The following is a 24,358-nucleotide window of genomic DNA, read 5'->3' as shown; positions in this document are numbered from 1 at the left end:
CCCCCCCCCCTCCCACAAGACAGTCCAGATTCCTGTAGGCAGATGCTATGAATCCAAACACCCAGACTCTCCTGCCGCCCTGTTCCAGATCTCTGGCTACCCTGATCTCCAGGACCTGTGCATATCCAGTATGCACCCTGTCAACTGGCTGGGGGCAGCCAGGGCCCTGAGGCCCGTGAAGCTCTGGCTTGTCCCCTGCCCACTGCAGCACCTTCCGCTCAGGGGGAGGCCACCACTTAGAATATTCCTGAAGTGTCAGCTTTAAACCAGTGCTATTGAGTCCACATTTGGACTGGTCGCCTGATGAGCTCCCCGGCATTACCAGTCATCCGGGATCCCAGCTGTATCTCACTGGAGGATCCTATGCCAGTCAGACTGGCTCAACTCTAGCAATCTGGTCCAGTTTCCTCCAGTTTGTCTTCAGGGGGAGTATGTGCATGGGGGTAGGTTAGGGCTTGGAACTGGGCAAAGGCCAGGTACCACCAATAGCCTGCTCCTGTGACCTAGGCTGGCCTGACATTGCCGAGTTCTGGATTCCTCGCTACCCTGACCTTGCTCCCCTGCACGAGCAGTGTGCACCCTGTCAGCCACACTTGGCAGCTTGGGCCTCCCCCCAACCACCTATATTTCTTAAGGTAAAGGGAGCCCACTGCCCCAAAATCACTGAAGCAGCCGCTGAAATGTGTACTCCATCGTATTTACTGTTTGTAGGGTTCCTAGGTTTCTGTACCTGTCGAGGCTCCCATGTGTGTCTTACTGATGGGCATCTCAGCCAGTTCAGTCGATTTAGCCCAGGTAAGGCAGACCACATCCCTCCTGCCCTGCCTTTAGGCGGAATATGAACATTGAAATAGGTTAAAGCTTGGAATTAGGCAGATGCCTTGTACCCCCAAAACCCACTCCTGCGACCAGGCTTCTCTTGACACTTTCCCTATAACAGGTCCCTGGCTACTCTGACCACTCCGGCCCACACATGGACTGTATGGACCCCATCATCAGGCCTCCATAAGAAACATTTTGAAAAATACTGTGAAAGGCAGGACGTCAGCTGCAAATGTGTCTCACTCACTAACCCTACCAAAATTGCCCAAGAGACGGTTTAGGGGTACAATGGATTATAAATTATCTTCTGAGGATCCCTGGAGACCTATTGAGACTTAGTCTAGACAAAACTTCTAAATAAACTCTAGATGTTGGCCCATTACCCAATCCAGTGAGTTACAGCCTATATTAAAAAGAATAAAAAGAACAGTAAAAAGAATAAAAAATTTTCAATGCACTTAGAAGCCCGAAGTAACAAGCCAATAGACAGAAAAGTACTATCACAAAAAGTAATCTCCAGAGTAGGAAGAAACCCAGACCCTAAGCGCTCCAATCCACACCTTAAGGACAATGAATACTTTAACCCTTCTCACCCTGGTAACTCACTTACTAGACGCTAGGCCCCGGAAAATACACAAAATGACAACAAATGATACTATGGAACCAATCAGAAGGGAGAGACTGTAACAGGTAAGAAATGACAAACACTAAAATGGAACTCCAGTAAACAGATCTGGACCCAGAAATCCAGTGGCTAGGCAAGTTAGGGTCCAAAGGAAGACAAAACCTAATCCTTACAGGAGCAGAGATTGTGCAATTGGGCCCATTACTACTGATGGTAAATTTAATCAAAACCTTCAAGCATTTGGAGAAAATATTGCTAATTTACAAGGATTTTTGTTTGCCTGGGTAGCAGCCACCGAAAGATTAAGATGGCCTACAGGTAAGGTATTATTCCTTCAAACATCTCTTTGGAAAACAGCATGGGAAGCTAAGACAATAATGAAATAGGGTCATTAACTATGGTTTATAATAGAGGACAGACACCCTCACTGCTCCATGCAGAAGCAACAGAACGAATTTAGAAAGTCATCCTAAAAGCTGCACCCCCACGGGCCAGAAAGCGTTATTTACAGTATTTGCAGGTGCCAGAAACACTGGAGAACTGATTGACTTGCTAAGAACAGCTGAGGAACTAAGTCAAGATAAAAGCTGTATCTTTAACACTCATGTATAGAGACAAAACAGGCCTACACCAAATATAAACAGACCCCATCAAAATAGACCATAAAGACCTAAATCTCCAAGGCCCTTTTGGCCACATAAACCATTTAGACCACCCCACTGTAACAAAATTATAAAGACAGAAACCCAAATAGACACCCCAGAAACCACAACAGTGGCAGAGAAATGGAAACAACCAACATTTTAAATAGACCTACAGAAAAGAAACACATAGATCCATTAACCATTTACTATCAATACCAACCCCTTTATAAAACCTAATCCCATTGCTAGACAAGTCATTGAGAGCTAAAGCATATCACACCCCTGAGCCCTCCTGGCCCATCCTGGAGACAGTGGTGCATAGGTTATGCTGGCCATATCACTAGAAACCCCTCTGTAAATCAAAATACTACATACACTGCCCTCTTGTTAGATGTAGGGTTCATAACAATGATACAAGGCTAGCCCACTAATCTACAAAAACCTTAACCACCAGAAGGGACTAATGGAAGGTTTAGGAGGAAAATTAACCCCAGGGACATGGATACGGAGATTCTAACAAGAGATGACAGACCACCCATTGAGGTTAAATGCCTTATAGTTTCCCACTACAGAGAACACGCCTGGCAAGGATGTAATAGAACATCCTCAGTCAGGAAAACCTTCAGGAATTCCTAAAGGAACAAATGAACGTGCCTACTATTTTGTCACATAGTGACCCAATCTGGTCTGTTACACAGCCAGACACACCACACCGTTTTACAGTGGATTACAGGAACTTAAGCACGCTCCCCCAACTGAGGGAGCACTCCGGGTTATAGGCACCATCATAACCAATATCACCACTGGATCCAGACTTCATGACATGGTGAGACTTCTGTGACCTGTTCTTTGCTATTCCAGTTGATGAGGAGAGCCAACCCCGGACTGCATTTCCATGGGAAGGCAGAGGAGAGCAGTTTGCTGGGCTACACAAGGACACCTTTGCACCTCAGTAACAGCCCACAACCTTCCCACATAAGACATCTAGGCCTTTGATGAAAACACACAGAAAATCCAGTATTCCCTATATATTGAGGACATCCTAATTTATGGTGATAACCAGGGAAAACTGAGTAGGGTCAAAATAGAGTTAACTGAATTCCTTACACTCAGAAAATGGAAAATTGACCAGGTGAGGTCCAAAGACCCCAGGCTACAGTAAAAGTTCTAGGCGAATTTGGTTCTCTGAAGGCATAAAAACACCACGCCCAGTCATGAACAATACAGATCGTGTATCAACTCCTACCACAGAAGCAGCAGCTCAAACTGCTAGGACTATTTGGATATTGGCTACACCCCCTACCACCTAATGGGGATAATATTAAAACACGTTTATGAAATAAAGAGGAAGAGCAGGGAATTCAGATGGATAGAAAGACCAAGATGCAGCCTTTATTTATCTGAAAAATGCTGTCAGAATGTTTAAACGTGGGCCCCAGCTAAGGAGGACTCTAAATATAAACCGGAGCGCCTATACTCAAGAGAGTTTGCAGCAGCAGTGTGGACTGAAACACCACAGAACCCCAAGTTTTACCGGAGTGGGCTCTACACTATGGAGTTCCCATTGTCTGAGAACATGCACCAACCAATGGAAAGGCTCGGGCATTCTAGGAGGCCCTATGAAATACAGAACCACTGATAGAAAATACACCGATTATACTTAACCTCTAACAACCCCTTCTGGGGTAGGTAAAGCAGACCCCTGACAGACAAATGAGAACTACTCATGAGCATAAAGTCCTAAAATAAAAATAGTACATATCTGAGTGGGGCATGCAGATGAAAGGTTGACCTCGGTATCAACTGAAAAAAATCTCAGCCATGCCAATAGTGACTTGCTGGATTTCAAGGCTTACGCTTGAGCTGTCGGACAGTCAGGATCACTGTGGTCCATACAGTCAACAATGTGCGGTTTCGGGTGGATCAGGCTCCTTGCCATCAGCCAGAGCATGCTGCCAGCCCTGTGGCTGGACAACTACCAATGGTTGATCAGAATCAGGCTTAAAGGAATCAGTACAATAGACTGATTTAGTAGCCATCAGATTGGAAACTGAACATTCTGTTAAGGAAGATCAGAAAGAAGTATATAAATATTTTTGGACCCAAGGCCAGTAGGTAAATGAATAGCTCCTTGGTCAGGTCATGGCAGGACTATGGGAAATAGGATAGAAGAACATATGGGGTAAGGACATATGGCAGAGAGAGCACTGGATGACAGTCTATAGTGATTACATAGGTCTCTGCACATTGGAAGGACAACTCAGAAGTAAAGAATTTCAATGACCAGTAGCATATCTAAACAAGGATGATGAAACATAAAACATGGACTCGCAGATATGCCGACGGAGAGGATCACTGCATGGGCACATCACCCGACAGGTCATGCTGGCACACATGGCGCTAGAAGACTGCTGGAAAAAGAAACATGTATATAACGACCGAATAGCTTTAATTTTAAATTAGGAAATGTGAGAAATACCAACATTTTGAAGCTTATTCATTCATTCATTCTTCATTACACTACTGAGTCATCTGGGTAAGGTCAAAGATAACCTTTTCAAATTACACAAAGTAATTACATGGAACACTGGCCTAAATCAGAGAATGAACTAGATGCACGCAGCCGTGTAGGCACATAATCAGGAATACAATTACCCTACCTTTGCAAGAGAAATGATCAAAAATCCACCATCTAAGCCTTAGAAATCTGGATTGCTTGCTCTGTCTTTCTAACCGTCATAAGATCAGAGCAGGGCGCCTACTTCACGGGAAAGCTAATGCTCAAGAATGGGCTCAGGGGCGCCTGGGTAGCGCAGTCGTTAAGCGTCTGCCTTCGGCTCAGGGCGTGATCCCGGCGTTCCGGGATCGAGTCCCACGTCGGGCTCCTCTGCTGGGAGCCTGCTTCTTCCTCTCCCACTCCCCTGCTATGTTCCCTCTCTTGCTGAATGTCTCTGTCACATAAATAAATAAAAAAATCTTAAAAAAAAAAAAAGAATGGGCTCAGAAACAAGACGTAAGATGGAACTTCCTCTTACCCTACAACCCAGCTGCCTCTGGGTCGCTTGAAAGGTATCATGGCTTGCTTAAGCAAAAGCTTAAGTTACTAACAATCTAGAATACGAAAGCTTAGACTAAAACAAGCGGAGAGGCAGAAAGATCTCTAAACCACAGATATAGGACGGGTGGAAAACCTTCCAGTGAATTAATATTGCAGGCACCGACAGAGATGGGAATTAGCATTATCAGCACACCAGGATCTCAAAAGTATTAACTGAGAAACAGAAACGTATATAGTACTGGGGAAATTATACCACCTGCCGTAATAACACCTACTGCCCGATCAAAGGAAAAGGCGTATTACAGCAAAATGAAGACCGTAATATGCCTCTGTAAAAGTTTCAGCCATGTAGAACACCATTCTGGATTTGATCAGAACTAGATTAATATTTAGCATAGTATAATGCAGAGCGATTATCTTGCACCAAGATTGTCAATAATGGCCATGACAAGAACAGATTTCCTTAGATGGCAAGAACAAGAAAGAATTACAGATTTGCAGGACACTGCATTTTGCAGTTATGAATCTGCTATCATCTTTAACCCTGTAACTACTAAACGGGTCAGTGTAGCATGCTGCCTGCCGGCCATCCTCTTTTTCCTATTGTTCATGAAGGGGCTCAGGACAGTCACCCCAGAGTGTACCCCTTTGGCATACATATTATTTTGTTCTGAAGGCACTTGATATCATGTGGGCTCAAGAGAAAATTTGTTCCTCCCTTAACCACCCAGAAGAATCTAAATTGGTGGTCTTCCCTAGAATTAGGGTTATTAACAGAAGTAAATTTTATCTGAGCGTCCCATCTGCATGGAAGGGCAAACATCTAATTACAAACACCCACTCTTCATACTGCCCTGTGAAGTGCATTCCTTTCCTCTGAATCCCAGACCCCTGCCCCCTCCTCCTCAGGTGTGAATGGCATATAGACTTCATTTTGCCTGTCTTCAGAGTTTCCACATCTATGTGGATCCCCATACATATGCCATTAGATTCTGTTTTCTCCTGTTAATCCGTCTCATGTCAATTTGATTCTTAGTCCAGCTAGAGGGATCTTTAAGGGGCCAGGCATTCTGGCTCGCTGACACGCACTTTGTATGTCCTACTCAGTAAAGCTGTGCATACTTCCCTGGTATCTCCAGCAATAGCAGTCATGCCACTGTTCCAAGCTGGAACATTCTGCTCCAGATACACCTCAAGTCTGTGACATCCTCTTCTTCCTCCATGGATCACCATTTTGGTCACCTTACTGTGACTGAGGACTTAACTACATTACCAGCATCACCAAGCTCAGCCTTTCCACCCCTGCCTTCACTATCAGCCCCATCGACTTCTTGGGAAAACTTCAATCAACAGAGAACCCAGAGGCTAAGAGAAGCTGATGAGGCAGTGGTAACCTCCACTTCAAGCCCCGCAAGAATGAACGAGGGTCCTGATCAACGCTTCCTACTCGACGCTGGCTTGGGTCCTAAAGGTTGACATGAACAACTAATGGTCTCTTGGTAATACAACCCAGCATACAGGCCAGGTCTGGTTAGTACAGACTTACACTTTTCCCTTCTCTTACTGAATTGAGTGCAATATTGGAAGCATGGCAGAGACTCTGAAAATGACCCCAGTGTAATTCCTGATTTACTTTGTGTGGCAGCATTTATTCTAAAAGAGCAGCAGCTGAATATACTGAATGGGCTATTGTATGTCTCAATACGAATAGGCCAAAAAATGATCATTTACAACACTCTCAACTTTCGCTGTTTAACCCATTGTCACCTATTAGAAAATTAACAACAGATCCATGGGCACTGTTCCCGGACTTTGAAAAAAAAAAAGAGACAACTTGTATATAGAGGACACGTAGGAAACTTAGCATATAACACGTGTCATTATCCTTGGTGGTACACATCGGGCTTCTCCCTCACAGCGCAGATTTCTACCCCAAGGATATGGGAACCCACGTTAATAAGACCTCTCATGGTCATACTGGAACTGACAAAATTGCCTATACCCTGACATTTTATATTCAGGACTTTCAACCAGATACAGATCCCCAAATTGTCCTCAGTTTTATATGTCTTTGTTACTGTGCAGTTTATGACTCTGCCAATAACAAGTTCACTAAAAGGAAAGAAACCCTTCCAGTTCCTTATTGGACTGGCAAGAAGTTTACCTGAGGAACAAGAATGGCGGCTTTTTCTCAATTCCAAACTGATCAAATCACATTGGTTCAAAAAATTTGAAACCAAACAATTTGAATTTAACACACTGGCAATGGCAGCTTTGTCACTGTTGGGCACATAACTGGATAAAATTAGCAATGTATTAAAAACAAACGAATTTCACACAGAAATATAGCGATGGAAATTTGACATAAAGCAGAAAATGCTAAAACTAACAACACTAAAAGGAACATAAAAGATCTTTTTTTTTTTAAGATTATTTATTTGAGAGATAGAGAGCATGGGCAGGGGGAGGGGGAGAGTGAGAGGGAGAAGCAGGCTCCCCACTGAGCAGGGAGCCTATCACAGAGCTCAATCCTGGAACCCCAGGATCATGACCTGAGCTGAAGGCAGACGCTTAACCAACGGAGCCACGCGAGTGCCCCAAAAGAAGTTTCTTTGAATGTAGATTGTGAATTGTTGCTATTAAGATTGGTTGATATGTGGAATATTCTCAGAACAGCTATAACCTTGGGGCAATAGTGGTCACCTGAGATAACAGACAACCCAACCAGAAGTAAAGCAGATACCACACATCCTGGGGCTGTGGTTCAATGGGTGACTGAAAATACAATATTGGCTCTTAAAGGAGGAAGCTGACATTGGGGTACCACACTCTTGTGGCTTCTCAATATCAAAATGCCACAGAAAGCCACCTTATAATAGAAGGAAAACATGTACTTAAGGATAGGCTGGTGGAATGGATCCCAAATAACTTTATTAGTACTAGACCTCTGGACGTCCATGTAGTACAAGTACCAAGGACTGTGGCCTTGATGCCTCCTCAACTAGTTACACGTAACATGGGAAATCGAACCAGGACAGTGTGGTCTAAGCCAAACCTCACCCTAACCTATTGGGAGTCAAGGGAAAAATACAGAACGCACGACGATGGGATGTGTAAAAATAGAACAGGTAATGAACATGACAACAGAACGAAAAGATACTATTTGAGGCCAAGAGAAGATAAAGGGCCTATTAAAATAACTGGAGAAGTATTTCACATTGAACCCTTAAAATTAATAAATGTAAAGCATGCGTTAGAAAACTTAAGGAACATTGGGAAGATGGGACTAATCAATTGAAAATAACTTCGCGGAATTGGAAAGAGAACAAAAGCATGCCTTCCCTAGAATAATGACAGCCTTGAATTCTGATGTTATGCAGTCGGAGCTGTGCCTGACAGGGGCATGTAAGCACGTACTCCCTGGAGCTCGGTAAAAATGAGCTTTCCTTGGAAATGTCCCTGTCCAAAAAGTTAAATCGCCCGGTGTAAGTAACTTACCTTTTGGTTGTAAGTTATCATGGTATCATGGTAAAGGGTTCCTTGTTAGGCTTATATTGGTCACAATTAGGAATATGGTTGCTTAGGGCACCTGCGTGGCTCAGTTGGTTGGGCAACTGCCTTTGGCTCGAGTCATGGTCCCCGGGGTCCTGGGATCGAGTCCCACATAGGGCTCTCTGCTCTGCGGGGAGCCTGCCTCTCCCTCTGCCACTCCCCATGCTTGTGCTCTATCAAATAAATAAATAAAATCTTAAAAAAAAAAAGGACTATGGTTGCTTAAACTGGTTATGAAACTGTGGTGTAAGTGTGTCTGTGTCAAAGGAAAAATACTCCCCAAATGTTTTTTTGTGATTAAGAATGTGATGTGGTCACAGGGTGGTTGGTATTTTTGTGAACTTAGATTTGTACAGGACATTAAGCCCTGAGTATAAGCATGTGAGTGATTTCAAATCACTGGATGGATTATTATACATTGGCTTGATTTGATTTCAAATCCACCAGTTTATGACAAGGACTGAAAACAGTTGTTTTTAGAAGGAAAGCTGTTTTGATAGAACCACGAAGTAAGTTGTGTCAGGATGTCATCATCTCATCTGTTCCCACCCATAAGAACTTTGTACAGCAGCTGCTGGGGGGCCCCAGGAAGGGCTTAAGAATAAAAACATAGGAAGAAGCAACTATGGCAAGGGGACGTTAGACTCTAACTACTGAGAGTGTGTGAGAACTCTCCGGAGCCTTCAGTCTGGGCAAGGCTATGCTTTGCTGATCTAAACAGGTCTCTGAAGACCTTGGGCCAATTAGCTCTTTTTGAGATAAGGGGACTCTTACCAACAGTGACAAAAGCCCTGCGGAGGCGAGAAGATCATTTTGAGGTCATCACCAGCGCCCACGTTCTCTAGCGATGTGTTCTGTCAACAGAGGCTGCTGGCATGTCCGCTCTTGGTTGGTTAAGCTCTCTCTTCCGGGTGCCAGTTCCTCTAAAGGTACACCTCAATTTATTTATTTAAACGATTTTATTTATTTATTCATGGGGGGGGGTGCACAGAGGGAGAAGCAAGCTCCCCGTGGAGCAGGAACCCTGACTCAAGACTTGATCCTAGGACCCTGGGATCATGACCTGAGCCAAAGGCAGATGCTTAGCCAACCGAGCCACCCAGGCGCCCTACACCTCAATTGAAATTGGACTTTATTCCTTTCATCTCACCTTGCCTGGAACAACAGTGTCATTAGCACTGGGTTGGAGGAGGTTATGACTTTATTGGCTAGCAGAAGATATTATATTGTGTGCTACTGGCTTAGGGAAATTTGCAGCGGACCCGGTTAAATACGCTGTGCAAAGACAAGATCAGCACGTGGGCATTATTTCTCTCCCACCACAAAACAGCCTTCCGCGGGAGTACATGCATTTGTGTGGTTAGGGCTTAGAACTTGGACAGGTGCAAGGTGCCACCGATAGCTTGCTTCTGTGATGCAGCCTTGCCCAACGCGGCCCTGACCTGCCCGGCAGGAGCAGTCTGCACGCCATCGGTCATGCTTGGCGGCCGGCAGCCTCCCAGGCCTGTGGAGTCAGGGCCCATCCCCAACCACTGGCGTTGCCTCAAGAGAAGAGGGAGCCCACCCCCCAAAAACAGCTCTCAGGCATCCGCTGAAATGGCCAAAAGTCAGTCGCCACTGAACTCACGGTTTGCTGGGGTCTCAGGCTTCTGTAGCTGTCCGGGCTCCCAGGTGTCTCTTACTGGAAGGGACCCCAGCCAGCTCGCCCGATTTAGCCCCGGGGAGGGAAGGCCAGATTGCTCTTGTTCTGCCTTCAAATGGAATACGTGTATTGATGTAGGCCGGGGCGTGGAATTAGGTAGACTCCGGGCCCCCCCCAGCCACCCCCTCCCGTGAGCCAGCTCTGACATCGTCCTGTCCCAGGTCCCTCGCCTCCCAAGCATGTGCCGTCTGTGCCCCGTCAGCTGGTCTTTGGCTGCGGGGCCCTACAGACCTGGGGCACTCAGGCAGTACCGGACCAGCTGCTCAGCCCCCAGGATGGAGAGCGCACCCCCTGAAATCTTTCTGAGGCGGCAACCTTCCACTGGGGACGGTCAGTCCTCATTCGGCCGAGCAGCGAGACAGAGTCCGGCCTGCTCCAGCAAGCAAGGCTCTCGGGGGTTTGTTACTAGAGAGGACCCTAGCCAGCCCCCCCGGGCGCACCCCGGCAAGGCAGCCCAGACCTCCCCAGGTCCGCTTTAGCAAGAACATGTGCAACTGTGCAGATTAAGGCTCAGAAGTAGAAGGATGCCAGGTCCGTCCAAGAGCGCACTGCCGTGAGCCAGCCTCGCAGGACACTGCCCGGTTCTAGGTCGCTGGCTACCCTGACCCGTGCTGGCCTAGGCGTGGGCGGTCTCCTCTGAGCTTGCCGCCCTTGGGCTGCTGGGCACACCTGTCCTGTGTAGCTCCTGCTGGGCGCCAAATTTCTGAATGGCCTCAAGGTAGAGAGAGCCGTCCCTTCAAAAATATTTCTGAGGCGGCAGCTCTAAACTGGTGATAGTCCCCATTGGGACTACCTGACGAGGTCCAGAACTTCTCCAGGAACCGAGGCGTCTGGGTATCTGTTATTAGAGAAAACCCCGGCCAGAATTCCCAGCCCTGCTCTGCAAGGCAGTCGCAATTCTTCCAGCTGCACCTTCCGGGGGCGTATGCACGTTTGTTTAGGTAAGGGCTTGGAAGTAGGAAGAAACCTGTGTCTCCACCAGCCCCCTCCCATGAGCAGACCTCTCAAAGCACGTGTCCAGTCCCAGGTCCCTTAGCTACCCTGACCTGCATCGCGCAAGCACGTGCAGCATGCACCCCTCCAGCCATCCGGGCGCTGCCTGGGCACGCCAGCCTGGCGCAGCTCAGACGGGTCCCCGACCAACCGCACGGGCTCCGGGGCAGAGGAACCCCACCCCCCGAAATCCTTCTGAGGCAGCAGCTTCAAATTGGTGACCCTCAGGTTTCATTTGCATTCGCTGCCAGGCGGGGTGCTGGGCTTATCGGTAGTCAAGGCTCCTAGGTGTCTCAGTGAAGGCTGCCCCAGTCATCCCACTTGGCCCAGTCCTGGCCAGGCAGTCCAGAATCTTCCAGGTTTACCTTTAGAGGGAATGTGAACATTTGCGTAGGTTATAACTTGGAATCAGTCAGATGCCATGGATCCCCAAGAGACTGCTCCCCTGACCCGGTCTCTCCTGACACCTGTCCTGTTCCGGGTGCCTGTCTGGAACCTGCAGAGCCCGCACATGTGCAGACCATGCCTGGTTGGGTGGCCGTGTGCGGCGGGGCCCTCCAGGGCTGCGGAACTCAGGCCACCTGCAACTCCTGCATGGATGTCAGGCTCAGGGTATTTTCGCATGGAGGGAAGACAGGCTGGGGCAGTCTGACAAATTTTCCTGGTTTGTTGTTAGAATGTCTCTGGTGAGTTTTTGAGTGGCCCGTAGAGTACAGGCACAAAGATTGTCTATATGAGTCACTGTGATTTCTCTGAAGGTTATATCAAGTCATCCATATTCGGTTTGCAGGGCTTCAGGAAAAAGGTCAGTTTTAGTTCTCAATGATTCCAAGTCAAAATGATGGGGAAAATACTGGAAACGTTAGTTTGGAGAGTTGTAGCCAGACATTGGAGGAAATTAGAGTTCAGAATCTAGTTTACAGGTAGAAAACAAAATTTCAAAGACCATCAATTGAACTAGAATTTAATAACCACAAAAGTGTTACTGAAACATAATTTTTCTCTCTGAAGTCACCCTCATTTTCAAAGTTAGCCAAATTAAAAATTTTACTTTTAATAAACTTGGCCTGATTCTTTACATATGGGCACCAAAAATAGTGATGGATCCTACAGGCTTTTTTAAATCTTTGCTAGAACTTTTCATTAGGAATCTGCAGATTGAGCTTTAACAGCCTCTTAAGGCAAAGAGGCCAAGCCAAGTACTTACCATCAGACTTGACTTGCAATACCCCCAGACTAGGGTTACTTCCTCTTTTCTCAAGGTCCCCAAAATATCTTAGGTTCTTGCACCTCTCAGGAATTGACCACCCTTACATACCTGGTCAGGTTGCCGGGAACCCAGGAAGCAAGGCGTCAGGCTGATGTTTCCAAAGGGCTTTATTGGTTCCATAAAGCCAACCTCCGTCCCTTAAACTTATACAAATAAATATATTGCCGCGAAACTAGAAAATACTCACCGAGTTTCCAAATTCTGAGGGATTGGGTAAGGGAAGGTAATTCTGCTTGCAAAGGTGTAAATCGGTTAGCTTAAGAGAAAGTTTCTTTAAATCTGGAAAAACAAAACATTAGAAGGTTCAGCAACATTTCAACCCAAAAGTCATACACCTTACAGTCCTCCTCAGTTTATAAAGTCCCATGTAATTAATTTTTGTTTGGCTTGAATTCTGGAATTTTTTTTTTTTTTACCAGTTCAGTTTTACGATCTTAAGGTTATCAGAAATCTGTATTCTAGAGATTTTTCATGAATCTTGAAAATGAAACATTTTTTGCAGGAACACTTTTGTAAAAGCTTTTGAGTAAAAGTATATCCGTAAACAACAAGTCTTAAAAAGGACAATGATGAAATATCTGATTAAGAGTTCATTCCAACATGACTGAAAAGAAAATTTGGTTGTTTGTGATCTACCACACTTCAAGATAAGTCATGTTACAAGTGCTAATATACCAGGATGTATCAGATTTTTAGGACTTTTATACAATTTCTCCAACACTTGTTTTAACAACATACATCTACACGAATGTAATCAAAGCAGGTTTATCATTATTTATTTGACAATGCTTCCCATGTAACTTAAAATACCAAAGAAGCCTAATTAGTTTAATCTCTCTTTTCTGAGGAGGACAGACTTTTCTAAATGTTTCATGGACCCTTCCAAAAACTTCAAAGTTAGTTTGGGGTCAATAAACTTCATTTTAGCATTTGATTTGGGAAAGTTTGTCAAAATAGATCAAAAGGAGTGGGAGTGTGGGGGGGAAGACGGCAGAGCAGGACGATGCGGAGCTCGCCTGGCACTGCGGACACACGGAGGCAGCCACCGCATCTATGGTGACTAACTCTGAAAATGACCTCAAGACTGGCAGAAAAGATCTTCCTCGGCTAGTCAGAGAGACAGGACCACATCAAAAAGGGTAAGAGGGGGAGAGACGTGACCAGGAACCAAAGCCCAGCAGGACCAACCACGAACAGGAGAAGCAGCCCAAGCACGGAGGAGGGAAGATATCAGAGGCCACTTTGGGCATCCCCACCCCCTGGGGACCTGCCCTGGAAAGAGGACTCCCCATAATTTCTGGCTTTGAAAATCTATGGGGCTAATTCCAAGAGCTTTAGTAATCAGCGGTGCTTAATTCTGGAGGAGAGGGAGGATTATAGGAAACGCAGTCCCTGCCCTTAAAGAACCAGGCCAATAACTTGGCCTGAGACGGCAGCAAAGTAGCAGTTTGGAAAGTGCCTGGGGTATATATGAAGGAGGGTCATTCATTCATCTTAGAACATGTGCCGGAAGGGCAGGGAACTGTAGATTTCTCTGGGAACAAAGGTGTGGGTGGGTACCATTTTTCTTGCCCTCCTTTAGCCCAGACAGCTGGGCACTTGCAGGAGCCAGTTCTAACACCCTGCATAAACCCTGCTGGCACTGCACGCCCCACCTCAGCGTTCCCCTGCAGATCTGCATGACCCAACCCACCGGCTTTGGTAGACAGCCCTCCTAAGTGGCTCCTGCCCTGTCACACCTGGCAGCCAACACTGGCTGGGGCCAGTGACCCTCTAAAGGGACTCCTGCCCTGGGGCCTGCCCTGGGGCAAAGGGGAGATAACCACACCTACCTTACACCCACAGTTCCCACAGCTTAGCTGGCCTCATGGGGAGCAAGGGGGGGTGTGCATTGGTGCACCTGCAATGATCACAGAGGCTAATTGCAGACTGCTAGGCTGAATGCCAGCTCCACCCACCAGCAATCCCACAGTGGCTGCAGCTGGGCCTCTTTCGGCACAGGGAGCAAACGCTGCCCACAGCACCTGGAGTAAGTAAATTGGGTCATCGCAGCTAGGGGCTGAAGGCAAGCCCCACCCACTAGCATGCCCACAGCACTCACGGCACAGCCACACAGAAGGGTGCGTGCAGTCCACGCAGGGAATACCCCTGGGGCACCCGATTCTGGTGAGCAGGGGAACTGCACTACAGGGCACCACAGAAACTTCTCTACACAGGGTCATCACCGTCAAGACCAGGAGACACAGCTGATCTACCTAATAAATAAAAACAAACACAGAAGAAAGGAGGAAACAAAGATCTCCCAATGAAAGAACAAAACAATACTACAGAAAAAGAGCAAAACAAAATGGAGATAAGCAATACACCTGATAAAGAGATTAAAGTCGTCCTAAAGATACTCCCTGACTTGAGAAGAGCGAATGAACTCACGAGAATCTCAAGAGATTAAAAATGTATAAAAGAAATGAGAGCTGAAGAACCTAATAACTGAAAAAATATATAATATAGAATTAAAAAAATCAGTTTAGATTATGTAGAAGAATGGATCATTGATCTGGAAGACAGGGCAATGGAAAACAATCAAGCTGAACAGTAAAAAGAAAAAGAATAAATAATAAATGAGAACAGGCTCAGGGACCTCTGCTATATCATCAAGCTTAATAACATTCACGTTATAGGGATCCCAGAAGGAAAAGAATGAGAGAAGGGGGCAAAACACTTATTTGAAGAAATAATGGAAAACTTCCCTAATCTGGGGAAGGAAACAAACATCCAGCTCTAGGAAGCAGAAAAAGCCCCCCAAAAAGATAAACCCAAGGAGGTCCACACCAAGACATATAATAACTACAAGGGCAAAAATTACCGACAAGGAATCTTAAAAGCAGCAAGAGGAAAGCAAACCATAACATACAGGTGAAACCACTAAGGCTACTTTTCAGCACCATCTTTGCAGGCCTGAAGGGAGGGGCAGGATATGCTCAAAGTGCTGGAAGGAAGAAACCTACAACCAAGAACACTCGATCCAGCAAGCATGTCATTCAGAATTAAAGGAGAGACAAGAGGTTTCCCAGACAGACAAAATTGAAAGGAGTTCATCGCCACTAGACCAGCCTTACAAGAAATGTTAAGGGGAATTCTTTAAGTAGAGAGATAAGATAGGAAAGATAGGAAAGAAAAAAAAAAAAGGAAAAAATTTTCACTTGCCATTTGCAACAACTTGAATGTTCCTGGAAGGCGTTACGCTACGTGAAATAAGGCAGACAAAGACTAGTATATGATTTCACGAACACGTGGAACCGTAAAAAACAAAAGAACCCAATGAACAAAATCAAATCCATAAAACCAAAGAACTGGTGGAGGCCAGAGGGGAGGAGGGTGTGGGGATGGGCAAAATGAAGGGAGTGGGAGACAGGGGCTTCCAGTTGTAGAGTATGTCACAGACATGAAAGGGACAGCACGGGGAGTGAAGTCCATGGGACCGGAACAGCGATGGCTGGTGACAGACCAGCTACAACTGTGAGCAGCACATGACACATGGTCCCTGATCACTAGGTTGTGCCCCGGAAACTCACACAAAATTGTATGTCAAGTATGCTTCAGAATGGGGCGCCTGGGTGGCGCAGTCGTTAAGCGTCTGCCTTCGGCTCAGGGCGTGATCCCGGCGTTATGGGATCGAGCCCCACATCAGGCTCCTCCGCTATGAGCCTGCTTCTTCCTCTCCCACTCCCCCTGCTTGTGTTCCCTCTCTCACTGGCTGTCTCTATCTCTGTCAAATAAATAAATAAAATCTTTAAAAAAAAAAGTATGCTTCAGAAGAAAAATACATCAAAAGGTTTGAAAATTTGTTTAAATAGCATCACAGACCAGTATAGAACAATACTTCATTATCTTTCCAAAGTGACAATATTTCACAGGCAAAACCGGAAGGTTGTATAGTTGTGAGCAAAACTTAGCTTTTAATATTAAGACTCAGCATTCTTTGATAATCACAGACCGGATGATAAAGATACCACGCAGCACGGGAAGTTATTTTGATAAAACAGAACCACCTGATTTTCTAGGCAGATAACTTGAAAAGGTTAAAAAAAGCCCACTTCTATAATCTATCAAAAGCAGACCAATCGGTCAAGAAAACGTCATCCTTTTAAGAGAAACTCCAATTTTAGTTTAGCTCCAGTGTACTTTTGACATTAAAACTCATTTACTTAAATTTATTCCAATCTTGTTCAATCCTGACCACACATAAAATTCCATAAGGTTCATTTTTGATGACTCTTTTACAACTTTATTTTTTTACATTCAGATTTTCTCTTATATTTTCTTTCTCAGTCTTCTTTAGGACAAAATTACTTTCCTTTCCTTCAACAAAAAAGCGTTTCTCTTCCTAACATTTTACCAAAAGCACACGTTCTGCTTTTCCTGCATATGGACATGGTTCCCTTATTATGTCTAGTAGCTTTAACTATATACATTACTTAGTATTCTTAACTTTTAGAAACCTTAATTCCTAATGAAAATCAAGTGGCAATTGAAACTGTTACACCAATTTTTTTTTTTTAGTTTGGCAAATTTATGAATACATTTTATAATTTCTATAAACACATACTTCTTCTTCATACAATCCCTCAGTAAAGCACAAAATATGTTACTCTGTAATAGGGAAGCTAAAAGTAGATAAACTATGTTTAGTAACTGATGTTTCATTACGTTATTTGGAAATGATCTGGACAGTCAATGAATTCAACTTAAAATTTTGCTAAATTAAGTGATGAGTTAAGATTTCAGATTGCCAAAAAGTTCTGCAAATCTTTTTGTTTTAAAGCTATCATTAAATATCACTATTGCTAAAAAGTTTATAAACCGTTATTCCACTTATCTAAGTAATTTGCTACCAAGAATTACATTTAGATTACTCAAGAAAACTTCAGGAGATATTAAACAAAATCAGTTATCATTCTAAGTTCTTTTGCTGACAAATTTGGTAACTGGGATAATAACTTATTTGATTAGTAAACTCAGGATCCATGTCTTATCTTTAATGCTGAAAACTCTAAAGACATGCCTATTCTAATTAAACCAGTAACTTTAAATTACCTTTAATATTCAATACTTTCCCAGGTCACATGAAGCTGAAATTCCTTTGGATTATTTCCATTCTATTTTTGAGAGTTTTATACAAGTGCTTGATTTTTTTTAAGGTTTTATTTATGAGAGAGAGAGAGAATAAGCTGGGAGGAAGGGCAGACGGAGAAGCAGACTCCCTGCTGAGCGGGGAGCCCTGATGTGGGGCCTGATCCCAGGACCCTGAGACCATGACCTGAGCTGAAGGCAGACACTTAAGCAACTGAGCCACCCGGGCGCCCCTGTGCTTGACTTTAAGCCCATTAAATAGAGCTCTTTTACAAGTAATTTTAGTAATATTATCTGGAGGTAGAAAAGTACTATATCCATAATGTACATACATACACATAAAGCCAAACGGAGATCTTATACCTTCTGCTTAAAACAATACAAAATTTACTACTTTCTATACAATCATTGGAATAAATTAAGTTTACTCACTCAGGGGGCTGATGTCTTTCACTATTCGTGGAGAAGACTTTAAAGAGTTGTACTGCCCCTTAAAGTAAATTTAGGGTAGCTGTCCAGAGTGTGGTCACAAAAGCCCTTTTAGCAGTTTGTATTTTCGAAAGGCCTCTTTCCTTCGACTTTTTTCTTCCGTCTCAGGTAACTGTGGGCTGTGTTACATTTCAGAGACATGATAAAATTTCTAACTTTAAAGGGACAGAGAAAGAATGCGAAGTTTTTTTTTCCTAAGAATTTTGGGGTAATTGCTAGTTACCTTAAGTCTAGGATAATTTTGTCCCAAAATTATGATCTTTTATAATACCGACAAGTATTTGAGGGGCACCTGGGTGGCTTAGTCGGTTGAGTGTAGACTCTTGGTTTTGGCTCAGGTCAGGATTTTGGGGTCCTCTCCATCCCAGGACCCAGGATGGAGCCCGGCCTCAGGCACCTCACTCAGCGGGGAGTCTGCTTGAGATTCTCTCCCTCTGCCCCGCCACCCTCCCTCTCTCTCTCAAATAAGTCAATCTTAAGAATATATATACCTACAAGCATTTGAGAGAACAAGGCACACTTCGGGGATTAGTAAAATAGGTGGGTTTTGACAGGTTTCCGCAGGCGCAGCTCTGGTTTTGTAGAGATTTGCAAGACAAAGACAGTTATTTTTAATTCCCACAAAGAATTGCATTATAGCCTAAAAGACAAGGGACTGACCCACCTTTTCAAACTTGCTTCTTTATATCAGGGAGATCTTTAACTAAAATGGGAATCAAATATTTATGCCTCTGTAAAGTCTGTACGAAGCATTTTAACAAAAGCCTTCTGAGGACACAATCAGCCATGGTGTTATCAGCCCCTGAACACTGACCTTTTGATCATTTGCAAGAGGGCCTAGGACACATTTCGGCCATCACTCTTCTCTGAAGAACGGTATGGTGAATGGCCACTAATCTTTCTAGTTCTTCTCTAAATTTGGGAGGAACTTCTGAAAATGGAGGTAAAGGAGATTTATAATTTCAAATATATGCTGCTGTCCCCACTGGGGAGGACACAAATTGTGTGTGTCTACCTGTCCGTCGGTGTGGGGGGTGAGGGTGTCCTAGGACTAGGACAAGAGACACTGCGTAGAAATGCCTGAAGCTGGCAGAGCTAATGACAGAGCCCTGGAAAGCAGGAGCAAAGCAAGTTTTACTGCCAGTCTTCGGTGATTTGTTAAATCCATTTCCTGCCTTTCAGCATTTACATAAATAACCTGCGTAAAATAATAACGGGAAACCTCACCAGAATGGAGTTAGGAGGTTTGGAAAGGAGAGAGCTCACGTCTACCCCTGCTGGACGTCAGTCAGCTGTAGAACCAACAGGAAGAGACTAGACCTGGCTCAGGGATAGGACTTTACATTCCAAACAGGAGGAAGGAAGGCTTCCTCCTCCCCCGACAGCCCAGCCAGTAAGAGACAGTCACAACTCAGCCAATAAAAATACACTTCCAGCAGGAACTTAACTCCACTAGACGCTTTGTTTTTAATAGCCGTCCCAATTCCCCACTTTGCTCTATAAAAGACCGTTCGTCTCCTTTGTTTCAAGTACTTGCCATATGCTTGCCCCAGACTGGAAATTTTTGCTACTCCTAATAAACCCATTTTTTGATGACAAAATAGCTGGCGATTTTTATTTAAAAAAAATTTTTTTTTGCAGTTTACTTTTAAGGTTAACACCCATACTTTATCTCTCATCTATCTATCATCTATCTATCTATCTATCTATCTATCTATCTATCTATCATCTATCTATCTTTCTATCAGAGAGATTGAGAGAGAGAACACAAGCAGGGAGAGGGAGAAGCTGGTTCCCCACTGAGCAGGGAGCCCGATGTGGGACTCGATCCCAGGACCCTGGGATCATGACCTGAGCTGAAGGCAGATGCTTAGCCGACTGAGCCACCCAGGCGTCCCAACGCCTGCATACTTTGAACCTTGAGATTAGACCACAGCGCTCTCTGTAATCTTGTTGGGAAAGGAAAACTAAAATAGGCAAATGGGGCCAGATTCTGAGGAGAATTTACTCTGGATGTGGACATTCACTTTTGTCTTAAGTCTAATTTCTGGTTGTTGTTTTTTTTAAGTCTTTTCAAGGGAGTCCTAAAAGCTAGCCACTATCCTAATAATTGAGAATGCTTTATAAATTTTTTTCATTAAAATGTAATCAATTTAAAGGCTCCATCATTTGGCAATGATGAGTAGGACCTTATTAATCTGAACAGTGACTCACCAATAATTGTTTTTATGGAAAGACACAGAGGCAACTTCCCAGGCTTAGACCACTGACACAAGCAGCATGCCTGGAGAGGAATAAATAATGCATCCCCCATGACCTAAAATTTTACTCTCCAAAATAGCCTAAGATAACAAAGGCGTTCATTGCACGGGGAGTAAGATGGTGTAGAGAAAACGGTAGCCTCAAGTCTCCCACAAAAATGTGAGACACCCTCTCACAAATCTGTGACATGGGGCAGGAGCAACTGTAGTGAGACTTCTCCAGCACTAACAAAGGTTTAGATGACAAATGTCCTTTATAGGCTGGGACCTCTTAGAACACACAACCCTGTGAGCTGGCATGGGCAGACAATGAGAGTACTGCTTGTAAGCGTGAGTCTCAGAACCCCACTCGACTTAATGGGCCACCAAGTTGTATCCCAAAGTGCACCCTGGAGTGGTGGAGATCAAAGAGAATACTCTCACTAGTCAAAGCCAAGCTCTTAGGACATAGAAGACAAAAGGAAAAACTGTGGCCATTTCTGGATGGAAATGGATCTCTCAAGCCAAGAGAATTCTACCAATGCCACCAGAGTCCTTAAAGCCGAGGAACTAGTTCCACAGATATTTTCTCTGCTAACCTGAATTTAGCCCGTGCAGGCTGAGTCCCAGTACGTGATGTGGTGATGAGGATTCTTACCTTCTGCCAGCTTCTGTCAGATGTCCCATCGTCTCTCAGCTGCAGCAGCGTCCAGCCAGTTAGCGATTATCCTGCCGATTCTGCCAGCTATTGAGGAGGAAAAATTATGCTCTCCCCTTCAAGAGTCTTCTAGGTGGTCTAAGAAATAAATTGACAAGAGACAGGTTAACAGGAGAAAAAAATAAAGTCTAACTCCATGCACAGAGAGGTCTGATATTAACATTGAGATCCAAGGAAACCACCAAGGCAGGCAGCCTCGAGACTTTTTTTAGCCCTGGAAATAATACATCTGTGATGAACTGACAGTACAAAGAAAACAGAATTTCTTTAAAATTGAAGTTTGCGAATATAACAGAATTTCAGGTGGGTAGTAAAATTAGTAAAAGTAACAAGATGTTTACACAGACTTCTTAGCTCTGAATTCCATTATCTCTGGCGATACCGATGTCTCTCTACCACCTGGTAAAGGGAAGGCACATTTTACGTGGGAGATTTATTTTTTGCTTTGTGGAGACAAAGCAAGTTCAGGGTATTATTCTTGCCCTGGCTGTTTTATAAGGACCTTTAATTCAAAATAATCAATATGCTGAGGTGGCATGTTTTGGGGTGGCCTGCCCTTGACCCCACATGGGCATTTGTGGAGGTTAGGGCTTGGATTTAGGCAGGTGCCTTGAACCTCCAGTAGCCCACACCCATGACTCAGCCTCTCCTGACTCTTGCCAAGTCCCAGATTCCCAGCTACCCTGAACTGTGCTGTCAAGGCACCTGGAGTTGGAAGCCCTTCAGCCAGCCTCAAGAAGTCAGGGCCCAGCAGGCCAATGTAGCTGGGTCTTGATCCCAAATACCTGTGTAAGTTCAGAGTGGAAGGCACCGCCCCCAAACATCACCCTGGGACAGTAGCTGCAAATTGAAGACAGTCCCTTACCATTTGGACTTGCTGCCTATGGGATTCTAGTGTTTGCCAGAAGACAGGGCTCCCAGGAGTCTCTTATTAGAGGATACCCTGGCCAGCCCTCTCAGCCCTGCCCTGCCAAGGCGTCCAGTCACCTGGAGCTCTGCCTCCAAGGGTATAGTGCCCATGGGGTAGGCTTATTCCCTGTGAAACTGAGTAAAGGAAACCTGATTGAAAATGGAGTCAGGAAGCCCTGACAGGGGGAGCTCTCATGCACATACACTCCTTGCAGCCGCATAACCAGCAGAAGAAGGAAGAGAATTCTTACCTTGACAAGGTAAGACATCTTCACAGGAATTTTATCTCCTGCTCTTAAGAAAAAGAAGGAAGATCCCATTCAGCCCCAGCAACAAGAACTAACCATTGCTTGCAGCCAGTGAGAAAATGCCACAACCTCAAGGTCTTATTCTTCTTCAATGAACTTTTGTTCAAAATAGCCCTCCCTACTTTTCTCCTAAAACCTAATAAAAGCTGACCTTCCTTTTGTCTCTTTGGACTCGCCATTGGTTTGCCATAGTCTGCTTGTCCCAAATTGCCATTCTTCTGCCGTTCCTGAAGAAAGTCATTTTGCTGGTAAAATAACTGGCTCTGAGTCCCTTTCAGGTTCTGAGCTCTGCTCTCTTTGTATTGTGAGCTCTCTGGGTTTATTTGGGATCTGTTTTTGTTTAATGAAGGCATCACCCTTCCTGGTGAGAAGCTTTTGTTTCTGTTGTTTGAAGCTTCCTGGTAAGTTACTCATTGTATTCAAAAGGGAGGAAAGCACGTGATTCACAGTGTTTTAGAACAGTGGTTTCAAAAATAAGGCCTCTCATAGTTAAGACATCTCAGGGAATCCAAAGGCAAGTTAGGTTCCACCTGGCTCTTTAACCAGCATCTTGTGCCTTTCTCGAAAACTGCGCCAACTTTTGAAGAATTTGGACTTGTAAAGGCTGTTCTGGTGAAACTTGTAGATAAATCCACCTTAAGGACCCCCCTTAAAAGAGGATTACAAACCTCAGAAAGACAATGAAATGCATTCTTTGATTGATGTGCAGAATCTTCTAAAGACAAAATGACTTTAAAAACAGCTCTGAAAGGATCCTTACAATATGCAAATAAAAACTTTAATAAAAGACTTTGGCCATCTCAGCAGGAAATATTAACTTAGTCCACCGGCACAATTTGGATCCCAGGAAGCTGAACCCTTGAATAATGCAGGGGTTAGGGACACAAATCTCCCCCCACAGTCAAAAAGCCATGTATGACGTTTGACTCCCCCAAAACTTTACTAATACCCTACCATTGATGATGTAGGAAACATGTTGGGGTTTGGAGCCCAGGGCCAAGAAAGAATTCTTGAGAGGTCTTTGGTGCAAAAAGGCAGTTCTGTTAAAGCACAGGGACAGGACCCACGGGCAGAAAGAGCTGCGCTGGGGTCATGAGGAGTGACTGGTTATATCAAGTTGGGAGGGGGTTGGGGATAGCCTAAGTCTCTAAGGAATTTTTGGAAGCAAGGTTTCCAGGACCTTGAGGGGGCTAGCAATTGCTAGGAAAAGGTCATTTATTACTGTCTAATAAAATCTGAGTCATGAGACCCTTCAGATTTATGTCAGTGGGTCATATGCTTGGGGGATGATTGCCAACATGTACCTTGGAGGGAATAGAGATAACGGAAATTTCTAAAGGAATTTTTATACGTTAAGGTAGACTCACAGGATTTGGGGGGTTGGGCTAAGATTGTCTTTTGCTCTCAGCAAAGTATCAACCTCGAGGCAGCTGAGTTCCTAGAGGAAAGTCACTCTGCCTGTTTCAAGAACTTGCCAATGGGTTGTAAGTAGTAAGGAAGCTTAATTTTTCTTTTGCTTTTGTTTCCCACATCATTGACGATAAGACTTACCAATAACATAAGCAGTCACTTGACATATGTTTTATGTTATACACTGTATTCAGACAAAAAGTCAGAAAAAAGAGAATATCATTACATAAATCACAAGGAAGAGAGAGTCCATTTATAGTACTGAGGAGGGAGCAGAAGGCTAGCTAAGGACAAAGCAGAAATGGACACCATGCAACCTCCCCCCACCCCCACCTCCTGGGTGGGACACGTGTGACTTTCTTCCAGGAAGCTCCCAACTATCTTAATGTTAATGCCTTGCTAGAGGGAAAAACAATCTTAATTTGCCAAGGGCAAGGCCTCTGGTGTCTTTTTGGTCCTCTTTATCATATGAAAGTTCTTGTGAAAGC

The 24,358-nt window shown here is 44.5% G+C and overlaps 2 long non-coding RNA genes across 2 annotated transcripts in view; one reads left to right on the top strand and one right to left on the bottom strand.

The window, feature by feature from the left end:
• The window catches only part of LOC113254109 (uncharacterized), a 60,414-nt gene extending 52,121 nt beyond the window's left edge, over positions 1-8,293 (top strand). Inside the window, exon 7 of the long non-coding RNA XR_007189156.2 lies at positions 941-8,293. This is a non-coding gene — a long non-coding RNA (uncharacterized LOC113254109). The remainder of the gene's footprint in view (positions 1-940) is intronic.
• LOC113254111 (uncharacterized) lies at positions 7,565-24,070 on the bottom strand. Its single transcript, XR_006409340.3, has 4 exons — positions 22,404-24,070; positions 21,184-21,321; positions 12,854-12,945; positions 7,565-12,308 (listed from the first exon to the last, which is right to left on the bottom strand). It is a non-coding gene; the product is annotated as an uncharacterized LOC113254111 (long non-coding RNA).
• Between the last annotated feature and the right edge of the window lie 288 nt (positions 24,071-24,358).

Source organism: Ursus arctos, unplaced genomic scaffold (genome assembly GCF_023065955.2).
Source record: "Ursus arctos isolate Adak ecotype North America unplaced genomic scaffold, UrsArc2.0 scaffold_20, whole genome shotgun sequence".
Taxonomy (NCBI): Eukaryota; Metazoa; Chordata; class Mammalia; order Carnivora; family Ursidae; genus Ursus; species Ursus arctos.
Note: the sequence above shows the minus strand (reverse complement) of the source record. Positions and strands in the feature narration are given on the sequence as shown.